The 12,601-nt window shown below is 43.8% G+C and overlaps 2 protein-coding genes across 12 annotated transcripts in view; both read right to left on the reverse strand.

Moving 5' to 3' along the window:
- The window catches only part of GREB1L (GREB1 like retinoic acid receptor coactivator), a 168,113-nt gene that overhangs the window by 147,326 nt on the left and 8,186 nt on the right, over nt 1-12,601 (reverse strand). The window lies entirely within an intron of this gene.
- Nucleotides 1-12,601, reverse strand: part of LOC132592550 (uncharacterized) — a 254,823-nt gene that overhangs the window by 29,521 nt on the left and 212,701 nt on the right. The window lies entirely within an intron of this gene.

Here is a 12,601-nt window from a genome sequence, read left to right on the forward strand (position 1 = left end):
TTTGTCATGACTACTTCATGCCATCAGAACAGAGCCCAACTGCGAAGACTGTGCATTGGTCTGCGTGCACTGATCTACACACATAAAACAAATTCACACACAGGTGTCTTCCAAAAACCCAACCCAAACCCCCAAAGTCCCATGGCGATCGGCAAATGGTAACGGGGACAGGATCGTGAAATCTGGAAGCCCCTAGTCATGAACCGGCACATGGGCGGTGGATATAGATCCAGTCGTTCTGACTCAAGGAACGAGGCAGTTGAGCAGCTCGGCAGCTGTATCCATGACTGAGCAGCGCTTTTTAGGATCCACTCTGCTCACCCCAAAAAGGGGGAGGGGCTAGAAAAGGTGCCCTAAACATAGTCTGCCTCCCTTTTCCCCTGACTGGATTACCGCGCCCAGTGGGGTCACCACCTAGCAGTCGTAAAAGACAATTGAACTTTGGAACATGGAATATCCGGACTTTGTCAGATAACACAGACAGCAAGCGTCCTGAACGCAGAACTGCCATCATTGCAAGAGAGCGGCGACGTTTTAACATCAATATCGCAGGGCTTCAAGAGACTCGAAGAGCAGGTGAGGGACAACTGAAGGAAGAAAAAGGAGGCTACACATTCTTCTGGAAAGGTCTATCTGAACAAGAACATTGAATACATGGGGTAGGCTTCACTATCAAAAACGACCTTGTGAAGCTCCTGTCAGAAGTCCCTACCAGCATTAATGAGCAACTCTCAACCCTTTGAATAAAGCTCTCCAAAAACCAACAGGCTACTATTATAAGCGCTTATGCACCAACACTGGATGCCGATGAATACATTAAAGAAAAATTTTACTCTCATCTGGATACCGTCCTATCAGAGATGCCTATGGAAGATAAGATTATCCTCCTGGGTGATTTTAATGCAAGAGTGGGTGATTTTAAGGCAAGATTTCGATTTGTGGCCTGGGACTATTGGGAAAGAAGGAGTTGGCAACAGCAACCAGAACAGAATCTTACTTTTGACAATATGTGCAGCGCACAACCTTGTTATCACCAACACACTCTTTCGACAGAAAAATAAATTTAAAACTTCATGGAGGCATCCTCGATCAAACCACTGGCATCTCTTAGACTATGTTATTGTCTGTGCTAAAGATCGCCATGATGTGCTCCTTACCAGAGCTATGACAAGCGCCGATAACTGCTGGACAGATCACTAATACGCTCCACGATGGCTATCAAGATTATACCTCAACGCAGACTTCAAGGAAGGAAACCAAGGCGTAAAATGAACACTCAAGCCCTTCAAGATCCCATTAAGTGGGATTGCTTCCAAATGACTCTTAAGGACCATCTGCCTTCAGAATTCCCTAATAACATTGAGGAACACTGGACCAAGCTAAAAACATCCATTATTGCAGCCTATGAACAAACTATTGGATACCAAACCAAGAAACACCAGGACTGGTTTGATGAGAATGACAGTGAGATTGAACACATGATTGACAAGAAAAGGAAGGCCTTTCAAATCTGGCAAAGAGATAGAAACTGTGCCACTAAGAAAAAAACCTATGCCAATGCTAAGGCTGAGGTCCAAAGAAGAACCAGAGAACTAAAAAACACCTGGTGGATAAAAAAAAGCTGGTGGTCAACAAAAGAGGTTTAAAGACTGTCTCAAGGCAAATCTTTAAAAATGTAGTATAAACACCGACAACTGGGAAACACTGGCCCGCGAGCGCTCCAGTTGGAGAACGGCCTTTACCAAAGGTGTCATGGGCTTTGAAGAAAATTGATCTCAGGACGCAAGGGAGAAATGTGCTAAGAGGAAGGCACGCTTGGCAAATCCACACCATGATCAACTCCCGCCCGGAAACCAATGTCCCCACTGTGGAATGACGTGCAGATCCAGAATTGGCCTCCACAGTCACTTACGGACTCATTGTTAAAACCGTGTTTATGGAAGACAATCTTACTCGGCTACAAGTGATCACCAAAGAAGAAGAAGAAGAAGATGGCCCTGATTGCATACATATTAAGGAAAGAAACTGCACTCAAACTGATATAGACATCTGAACCTAAGAAATACTATTTTCTAAAAACACTCACTCACTCACAAGGAATATTTTTTGCTACAACTCTCTTCCTCCTTTCTTGTTCCTAAAAGGCGCAACAAGCTCATTATTCAAGCTTGTCAAACCCACGTTCTGGCCTATGAGGCAGGGAACTGTCTATTTATTTATTTATTTATTTATTCATTCATTCATTAATTTAAAATATTTGCATACTGCTTTTAATTAAAAATATATAAACAGTTTGCAACCACCATACACATATACAATAGAAAGCATGTAAAATTTAAAATTGGAGATCAGCTAGGCATTACAGTAATTCCTTAACTGAGTGCAGAAGCTAGGTGGCATACAAATGTTTTCTGCAGACATTTAAAGGCCAGAACAGAAAGTGACTGCTGAATCTCTGCTGGCACAGCATTCTCCAGGACCAGGCCGAGGACATTAAAGGCTTGGTTTCCTGCTGCTGTCAGATGAGCCTCGCCAACTCAAGGTTTCCTATGCACCATGTAGCAAGTCTTTAGGAAATCCAAAATATGGCATCCTACATGGATTTCCAAGTTAATGACCCAAATCACCAGTGTATCTTCTTATTTCATTTGGAAAAGAGCTGGTGCGTGACAGCTTCGTGATGCAAAACTTGCTCTATTCTATACGTTTCTTCTACTCTGCTCCTAAACCACAGAAAGAAAATGTTCTGCTGTTCTCATTAAATATATCCTTACTTATTCTTTTTTGTCTCTGTATCTTGAGAAGTCAGGCCACCTCCAATTTCTTTCACCAAGTTACTTGTTTTCCTGTTAAATGGGTTCCCTCAACAAAAAAAGGGTTGAAAACCACTGATTTCAACAACGGAAAGTAACCTGTTGAGACAGGTTTGTCTGCAGCGACCTGCCTGCTGCTGAAAACTATAAGCCTGGGTCAAGTTTGCCTCTCTCTTGCAGAAAATGATCAAGCAGACAGCACAAGTAATCCTCGTATTAGATAGATTTTCTAGAGTCAGTCCAGTCAGGGTTTAGAACTGAGATTAAGTGAGAGGCCACATTGTTTTGTCCCTATTCACAAACTGGGGTGCAGGGCCGCCTCTAGGGGTAGGCTGGATGGTGCGGGGCCGGCAGGGGGGCGCTGCGTGGCATGCTGCGCCCGCCCACCAGGGCGAGGGTGCCGGAGCGATCTCCGCACCACGGCGCCCGACATGCTTGAGATGGCCCTGATGGGGTGTGTGGGTGTGTAAGGGAGAGAGAGAAGAGACAGACAAAGACAGATACAGGGACAGAGAGAAAGAAACTGTTCACTCTTCTGGGCCTTTCAGCAGCTTTTGATGAACTGATCATCAAATTCTTCAGGAGTATATGGCACTGCCTGACAGTCCATCTGTTCCCAATTGCTGGACTGCTGCCAAAAGAGGGCTCTTTAGGATGGCAGCTCCACCCCACTAGTCTTTGTCCTGTGTGGCACAACAAGGGTTTGACTTAATCTCCTGAGCTTTTCAATATCAACACCTGCTCTTAAAAAACAATGTTTTTCAGTTTACTTGTGAAGTTTTATTGCTTGCTGGAAGTGGTTTCTTCCAATTATTGTTGTAACTTTTATATTTTGAGTAGCACTTGGATTTTCCTTTAAAAACTGCAGACAAATGGTACAGAAATGCTAAATAAACGAAATAAACATTCTTGCAGTTATAAAGACTCTTTGGATCCCATCCAATGCGTACTTAGATGTCGTCATTTAATTGCCACAGTAGTAATTCACTCACCATTACCATTTGTATTGTAACAGTTACAATTTTGATGGGGAATTAGAAGTCTTTTATATATATTTCCCCAAATCTCATCAACAAACTACACCAATTTTCCCTCCATATGCTCTTTTTTATGTCATTAATGGCTGGAGGCAACCTCCCACTCACCTATTTCAATGTCGCACATGTAATCCAGTTCTCCCGATAAGCAGCTGTTCTCTTTCCTGACATTATACAGAGTTACTCAGAACTCACAATTTGCACTCGGAAATGGTGAAGGTCAATCTCAGAACTAAGGATAGGGAACAAGACAGTCAGCTAAGGCTGCAGTCTTAAGGATGCTTACTTGGAGATAAGTGCCGCTAATATCAAAAGGGCTGGCCTCCACACAAGAACCTTCAGAATCAGCTTGTAAAACTGAACATATATTCATGTTTTGGATGCAGTTCACAGTAAGCAGATAAGAATTAACCATGCACAGAACCAAGAACCGTGGAAGGAGAGAGAATATGGAGCATCTGAAAACCCCTTCACTGCCATAGCAATTTGGCAACTATCCTGGTTTAAAGACAACTGCAGATCTGTGTGGAGACTGCGGTAAGCAGAACATGCCCCAACTATGCAGCCGACTCCTCCTTCTCAAGAAACATATGCAGATAATAAAAAGAGGCTTTGTTTCATTAATAAAAAAGAGGTCACTACTATTGTCAAACACTAGAATATTTTCAGTACTAGAGAATAGGGAATTCAGTATGAGAATAGGGAAAACATAAAATAGATGAGTGCTGATGAAACGTACATACTGTACTGCATTTTCCCCCTCCATTGCAACCCACCCCTGGAATTATCATCCAGGTCCTCTAGGTCAACTTCTCCCAATCTGGTGTCCTCACGTTATGGACTTCAACTCCCAGTTTTCCAAGTTGGCTGGAGCTGATGGGAGTACAAAACACATGAAGGACACCATGTTGAGGGATATGCATTTTTGTACTCTTTACTTGGCTGGAGAAGCGCATTGCAAAATTCAGAGAAGTGCAAATTTAGAAGGATGCCTGTGCTTCACACTGCATATTTGTTTCAGAAAGTGCAGATTAGGTAGGTTCACCTTTAAATGTGAATTGTATTTGATTCCCCCCCCCCAACCCTAGCTTCTGTTAAAGGAAGAGGCCCAGAAACAAAGTTGACAAACCCTAGATCTCTAGAATATACAGAACTTACAGTACTGCTGCACAAAATTTAGGGGTAGCCCAGTCAGAATAAATGCAGAATTCACAACAGGAAAACATCATCACTGGGACTAACCAAAGCATAACAAAGTAGCTTTCAAGTTTTTGTAACATTTTGGTCGGTCACAATATATTGCCGTATTGTGGGTACTTCTGTCACTTGATATGGTTATCTATGGGTTGTTGTTGTTGTTGTTTGCATGAATTAAGATGAGACTAGATATTCTTTTTCTTTAGCAAGCATAATACTGGTGGAAATAACAGAACTCACCTTATATAAGGCAGAGCTCAACCTGTCACTGAACACAGGTCCTAACATTGAGCTGTTGCAACAGCTATTACTTATTATGCACCCTGGAGTTGCTGCTTCTTCCCTGGTGGAGCCACTGTGATTTTAACACATGTGGAACAGGCAGATATTCAATAAGTGCAGATTTATCCACAAAAGTGAGTCAAACTTCTACTAGCTCCCTGCCAGCAGGTACCAACAGAAAAAGAAAGAAAGAAAGAAAGAAAGAAAGAAAGAAAGAAAGAAAGAAAGAGGAGTTTCATAGACCAAACTTACACAATAATAGTGTCACAAAACAGCTCCTAGGTCCACAGCATTAAAGCCACATTTGTTCCTCAATGCAAGGGGCTATTTATTAGTACCAAAAGATGTTTGGCGGGTGTGGCAAATATTGACTAATGATGTGCATGTATTCTGTTTAGTTTTAGGTCGTGAATTTTTGGGTTTAGTACATGTATGTATTCTCTGCCCTAGGACCATCAGGTGAAGGGCAGATGCTAATGCACATAAGAAGAGGAGGAGGAGGAGGAGGAGGAGGAGGAGGAGGAGGAGGAGGAGGAGGAGGAGGAGAAGAAGAAGAAGAAGAAGAAGAAGAAGAAGAAGAAGAAGAAGAAGAAGAAGAAGAAGAGGAAGAAGAAGAAGAGTTTGGATTTGATATTCCGCTTTATCACTACCCGAAGGAGTCTCAAAGTGCTAACAATCTCCTTTCCCGCCCTCACAACAAACACTCTGTGAGGCTGAGAGACTTCAAAGAAGTGTGACTAGCCCAAGGTCACCCAGCAGCTATATGTGGAGGAGCGGGGAATCAAACCCAGTTCACCAGATTACAACTCCATTGCTCCTAAGCACTACACCACACTAGCTCAATGTGAAATAAAAATTTCTGCTGCTATTTTTATCTACAATGCTGCTTTTAGATTGCATGGTTTTAAGTTTGCATTTTCTTTGATATAGATTGCATTTGTTATATGCTACTCCCTGAGCTATGGTTTTCCCAGTAGTGATGTAGGGAAGTGAGAGCTGGACCATAAAGAAGGCTGATCGCTGAAGAATTGATGCTTTTGAATTATGGTGCTGGAGGAGACTCTTGAGAGTCCCATAGACTGCAAGAAGATCAAACCTATCCATTCTTAAGGAAATCAGCCCTGAGTGCTCACTGGAAGGACAGATCCTGAAGCTGAGGCTCCAATACTTTGGCCACCTCATGAGAAGAGAAGACTCCCTGGAAAAGACCCTGATGTTGTGAAAGGTGGAGGGCACAAGGAGAAGGGGATGACAGAGGATGAGATGGTTGGACAGTCTTCTCGAAGCCACCAACATGAGTCTGACCAAGCTGCGGGAGACAGTAGAAGACAGGAGTGCCTGACGTGCTCTGGTCCATGGGGTCATGAAGAGTCGGACACGACTAAACGACTAAACAACAACAACTCCCTGAGAAGAAGACTGGGTAACAGGACCACTTCACATTTTTACACATGAATCAGGAGGACAGCTGCTTCTTACCAGCTTCTGATAAAGTGGAGCTGTGGGTGGGGATTTTCATCCCAACAGGAGTGTTCCAGACAGTAGTGTAGTGGCAAATGCAGAAGTTCAGGTCCCTTCATGACTGTCACAGCCATGGCACCTCGCAGTCACACCCATTCTAAGATTATACAATAATCTGATAATTATACAATAAGAATCAGGGGTGCATCACTGTGATCAATGTTGCATTTCAGCAATATCTACCGGTACTATTTTTCGTGCACATACAAGGGCAAATTCCTTGGAGTGCTCCAATAACATATTTCAGAGTGACTTAAGTTGTGTTTTCCATGAAGTACCATTGTAGGCTACATATCAGAACCCGCATGCAGACACATGCCTAGGATCCCTTGCACCCTTGGCAAGGAGCTGCATGGGCTCCTCCAAAGCTTGGAGAGACCATGGATCAGAAATTTCAAAAGTTTGTGCTATGGCAGCGTTTCTCAACCGCTGTTCCGTGGCACACTAGTGTGCCGCGAGACGCTGGCTGGTGTGCCGCGACGTGCGGCGACGAGAAGGGCGATTTGAATTGTCACGTGCCTGGCGGCCGCCAATAACCAACACTGACCCGCCAGAAAGCAATATTTGGCAAGTGTTTCTTACAGTCATAATTATAATATAGGGCGGCACAGAGTTAAATTTTTTAACTTTTTTAATGGTGGTGTGCCTCGTGATTTTTTTCACGGAACAAGTGTGCCGTGGCCCAAAAAAGGTTGAGAAACACTGTGCTATGGCACCTTTCCTCTGCAGCCATCGGGGTCACGTCTGCTCTGCTCCACCTCTCCTTCCCCTCCTCCTCCTCTTACATTGGTCCTTCTGCCCGGGTGAGTGGGCAGGCTCAAAGCAACTCTGAGCCAGAGTGATAAGATGAGATTTTTGCACACACACACGGGCCTGCACCCTTGGTGGGGGCCAACCTAACCAACCCCTAGGTACACTTCTGCCTTCATACTATTCTCTTGAAATTCAAGTGCCTTGTGTTTTCATTTTTCTTAAAATCTTTGGAGCATACTGTGGCTAAAAATCTCCCTTTTCATGCTGATTAACCAGCTCTAGAATGCTGGAGACAGGACCCTGCTACAGAAATAATAGCAGATCTTTGACCCCTCCAAACCCCAAACCACCAGAGGTACCAGAATCCCAGCAATGCATGACCTCCTCCTCAGTAACTCTTCCACATCCTCAAGGGTCTCCTTAACCCCCTGTGCAGATTGAGTGCCTATCCTTTTACATGAATGAAATATTTATTCCAAACTCAGAAATTTTCATTGTGTAGCCATCATCACCCTGAGGCAAGTTGTAAATAGCATTCGCTAGACATTCCAGGAGAACAGCTGGCTGCAAGTTGCTTTATCCTTTCACCCCTTACCTTTATTCCCAGAGTCAGGCTCCCTCCCCTTAACCCCATTTGGCATCAGTGGCAGTAGCAACACTACAGCTAGTTGCGAATCACACCGAGGTTATGAACACAGACTTAGCGGCTAGTGTGCAAGACAGTGTTTGTAAGGGAGACAGGAGCCATCTGTGAAGTTGGATCTCTTCAGGATGGGGTGAGGTGACAAATTAAATAAACAAGGAAACCTTTACAGGCAGGCTGTTTTTGTCTTCTAGCTTGCAAAAGTTCACCAGGAAGAAGAGTAAGAATTCATTAAGATCTGTATTAGAGGTGTTTTTTCCAGGTGATTCCACCTGCAGAAGGGAAGAGACCCTAGTGATAACCTTTATTTAAAATTTCTTAGATCCCAATTACTCTATGTAGATTATGTATTAAATGCCAAGGCATTGTACTAAATTTTAGCAAAGCCTGCCTTTTGTTGCTATGTTGCATAGATTAAACAGATTCCAGACTCAAAAGCAAAACAAAGCCCAAGCCCAAGCCAGATAATGCTATTTCAATCAGCTCTCCACAAGCACCACACACGGTTGTCCTTAACATTGGGGGTGGGGTGGGGGAATTGTTAAAGAGTCATGATCAATCACAGAGAACTTTCGGGTAGGGTGGGGAGGGGAAACCAAAACAAAATTCCTGAATTGCACTCAGAAACCAATGTTCTGGTTTTCAAAGAACTGGTAGAATGTGTTCCTGGTCACAAGCTGTGCCAAGTAGACAGACAGCTGGATTCTGTTCCAAGACACAAAACGTTCTATTCAAAGTGTATGCAGCTAGAATAACCAGCCATCAAAATGACTTTTGTAACAGCTTTCTCCACTATCAGACTCAGGTGGGGGGGGGAGTATTTCACAGCAGTGGACTGATCACTTAATGTGAAAGAATTTGGGGTGGTTTTTTTATTTAAAAAGATCAAATGGGTGTACAATGCATATCAAAGAAATGAAAGACTCGACAAATTATCAGCAGGTGAGTACACAGTTCGCTCCACAACTGGAATAGCATGCAATCTTGATGGCACTGAAGCAAGCCCATTCCCGAATTGGAAAGATGCCTTATGTAAGTGAGACCTGCAACAAAATGTTGCAATATCTACTTGCCCCCTTAGGGACCCAGGTGGCGCTGTGGTTAAACCACTGAGCCTAGGGCTTGCTGACCAGAAGGTCGGTGGTTCGAATCCCTGTGACGGGGTGAGCTCCCGTTGCTTGGTCCCAGCTCCTGCCAACCTAGCAGTTCGAAAGCACATCAAAATGCAAGTAGATAAATAGGAACCGCTACAGCGGGAAGGTAAACGGCGTTTCCATGTGCTGCTCTGGTTTGCCAGAAGTGGCTTTGTCATGCTGGCCACATGACCTGGAAGCTATACGCCGGCTCCCTCGGCCAATAATGCGAGATGAGCGCGCAACCCCAGAGTCGGTCACGACTGGACCTAATGGTCAGGGGTCCCTTTACCTTTACTTGCCCCCTAACAGGAGTGGTCCTTATTGGGGTTCCAGCTGGCCATGGCCTCCTCCAGGAGACCATTCCATGCCCCCTCCCTTCATTTTATATTTTTATTCTTTCTTTTCTCTTTTCCACTGTTCCGACACTGAACAATCTGTGGCCATTAAGTCTGCTCAGTACTCAATGGGCTTTTCCCTTTTAGTTGCAGTTCTCCTCTTAGGTTTTGGGGGCTCCTAAAACCATTTTTGTGCTTCTGCAAACCCTGTAGTTCCCCTGGACATACTGATATCACCCTTCTTATTTCCCAGATTTCCTGTTTTGGCTCCACTTCCATCAGCAGTCAACACTCGAGTTTGTTATTAGAGGGACTGATTGATAGCATCATTTTGCAATCTAGCTAGTACGTAGTCTCCAATGGGGAAAAGTTACAAGCCATACTGCTGATGCAGCCCCAACAGTTGGTACAAGTACCTCGTAAAGCTGTAGACAGACAGTCAAGGGCACAGTCCTAAAAACATTAACTAGGGAACTCAGTGGGAATGACTTATCATAAAAACAAAGTTTAGGACTGGAGCCTGCAAGATTCACCTAGGCCTAGGAATGGATGGATGGATAAGTCAGATTTGATTTTTCTCCATTTCTCATTTTTCCAATCTTACATTCAGTTCTCCACATGTCCACATCAGTTTGCAATGAAAAAAGTTCTCAAAAAATGCACTAGTGTTTTAGTGTGAATTTTTCCTGAAGTACATTTTTTAATTCAACTTTGCCTAATATGCACATTTTGCCGGAGCAATTTCCCCTTATACAATGCATTTCTGCATGCTATTTTCATTTATATGCACATTTCCCCCTAGTATATGCATCTTTGCATACTTTACTTGGATGGAGAACTGTATTGCAAACTTCAGAGAAGTGTGAATTTCAAAGGATGGCTGTGTTTCAGTTCAAATATTGTTTCAGAAATTGAGAATTAAGTAGGTTTGCCTTTAAATGGAAACTGAATTGAATTCCTCTCCCATCTCTACTTAAGCTAAAGGGCTTTAGGGGGTAACTATAGCATGTAACAAGGGGAGCAGTGCCAATTCCAGCTTGTGGGGGGGGGGGTATCCCCAGGCAAGAACCATTATTTCCTGCCACCTTGATCGGGCCCACCTTGCATCTATCTCCATTGCCTATTCTCTAGGATTGGACTCTTCTTCTGGGTCCAATATGCAGAGCAGTCCAAAGGCAGAGGATAATGTAAGCAGAAGCTCCTCCTTCTGCAGCTGCTGTCATGGCTCCCTCGCTTACAGAGCACAGATAAACAGGCTGTGAGAGCAATTGAGGGTCAAGGGGTTCTCTGTTGAGACACAGGCCTTGGCAGGTCTCCAACAATGTTGATCCCTGATGCTTGCTGTGATGGAGAGAGACAACAGCTACCCAAGTTAAAAAACAACAACAACTGTGTGGACGTTTTTAGTATGCATTTTGACTGGGGCTAACAACATTTGGTTGGTATTACCTAGGCAACTGATTTATACCAAGTCAGATCATTTGTCCACGTAGCTCAGGATTGTCTACATTGGCTGGGTGAAGCTCCAGGGTTTTAAACAAGGATCTTTCTCTCCTCTACCAGGGGAGACTGGGAATTGAATCCGGGACCTTTAAAGGCAAGTGCTTTAAGATGAAGCTATGACCCCCCCCCTTCTTTCTTCACCACATGGTTTGTTTGTTTTTAAAGGCCCCAATTAATCAGGCATTACAATGCCTGGTAACCAGGCAAAACGTAGAGACGTTCAATTAAATCATGCTGTATTATGGAGCTGTGCTGTTCCTAGTTCATTTCAGGCAGACAAAATGGGGGGGTCATTGCGGTGCAGGGCTTAACCATAGTTGCCAAGTTTTCCCTTTTCTCGCGAGGAAGCCTATTCAGCATAATGAAATTTCCCTTTAAAAAAGGGAGAACTTGGCAGCTATGGGCTTAACGCAGGCATAGGCAAACTTAGCACTCCAGATGTTTTGGGACTACAATTCCCATCATCCCTGACCACTGGACCTGTTAGCTAGGGATCATGGGAATTGTAGTCCCAAAACATCTGGAGGGCCGAGTTTGGGGGTGCCTGGCTTAACGCACCAAGGCACGCTCTAGGACAGGCAGCCTTCTAATCTCTTCCTCATGGAAGAAGCTCCTCAAGAGGAGGAGAGGGAGCCCTAGTTAGGGCAGTGAGGGAGAAGAGTAGTGGGCCAGGAATCAGCAAGCCCTTCTTGCAGAAGCTTTGAAGCATGCACATCATGTAGGGAGCAGAGTTTGTTGCCTCTTTTCACCAACATCTAGAAGTGGATCCTTTAATAAGCAAAAGCATAGACTCGGCAAATAAGACAACACCATCTGACTGCACTCTGCTTTCTACTTGAGAACATAAGGAAAGCCTACTGAATCAAGCCAATGGCCCATCCAGTCCAGCATCTTCAGAGTAGCTAGCAAGATGCCTGTGGGAAGTCTGAAAGCAGGGCTTGAGTGCAACAGTACTCTGCCCACTTTTTCTGTCTCTTTTTAAGGCAATGGCTTGTCTAGGTGGGCTAAAAGGAAGAAAACAGGAAGTACGGTATGTTCTATTTCCATCAGAATCTTTGGTTTTACTCATATACAAATTTCTGAAAAGGCTAATCAGTTAAGATTAATATGAACCATTGCCTAATATTGCTTTAAAATCAAATGGAACTCCTAGTTTGGGGTTTTTAAAAGTTAAAATATTGTTTGACATTTAAAGCTATAGCCCAGCATTGCTTATATAAATGTTTCTAAAGAAAACATTGAAAGGAAAATATAGGGTCTCATTGTAGGGTCTCCGCTGTAACCCAGAGAACTTTTATTCACTGAAGTCAGTGGGACTTGCACTTGAATAAACATGCCTACAATTGCATTGTTACAGTTTTCACACAACACTTTCTATAGC

The sequence above is a fragment of the Zootoca vivipara genome, chromosome 8 (assembly GCF_963506605.1).
Source record: "Zootoca vivipara chromosome 8, rZooViv1.1, whole genome shotgun sequence".
NCBI classification, from domain to species: domain Eukaryota; kingdom Metazoa; phylum Chordata; class Lepidosauria; order Squamata; family Lacertidae; genus Zootoca; species Zootoca vivipara.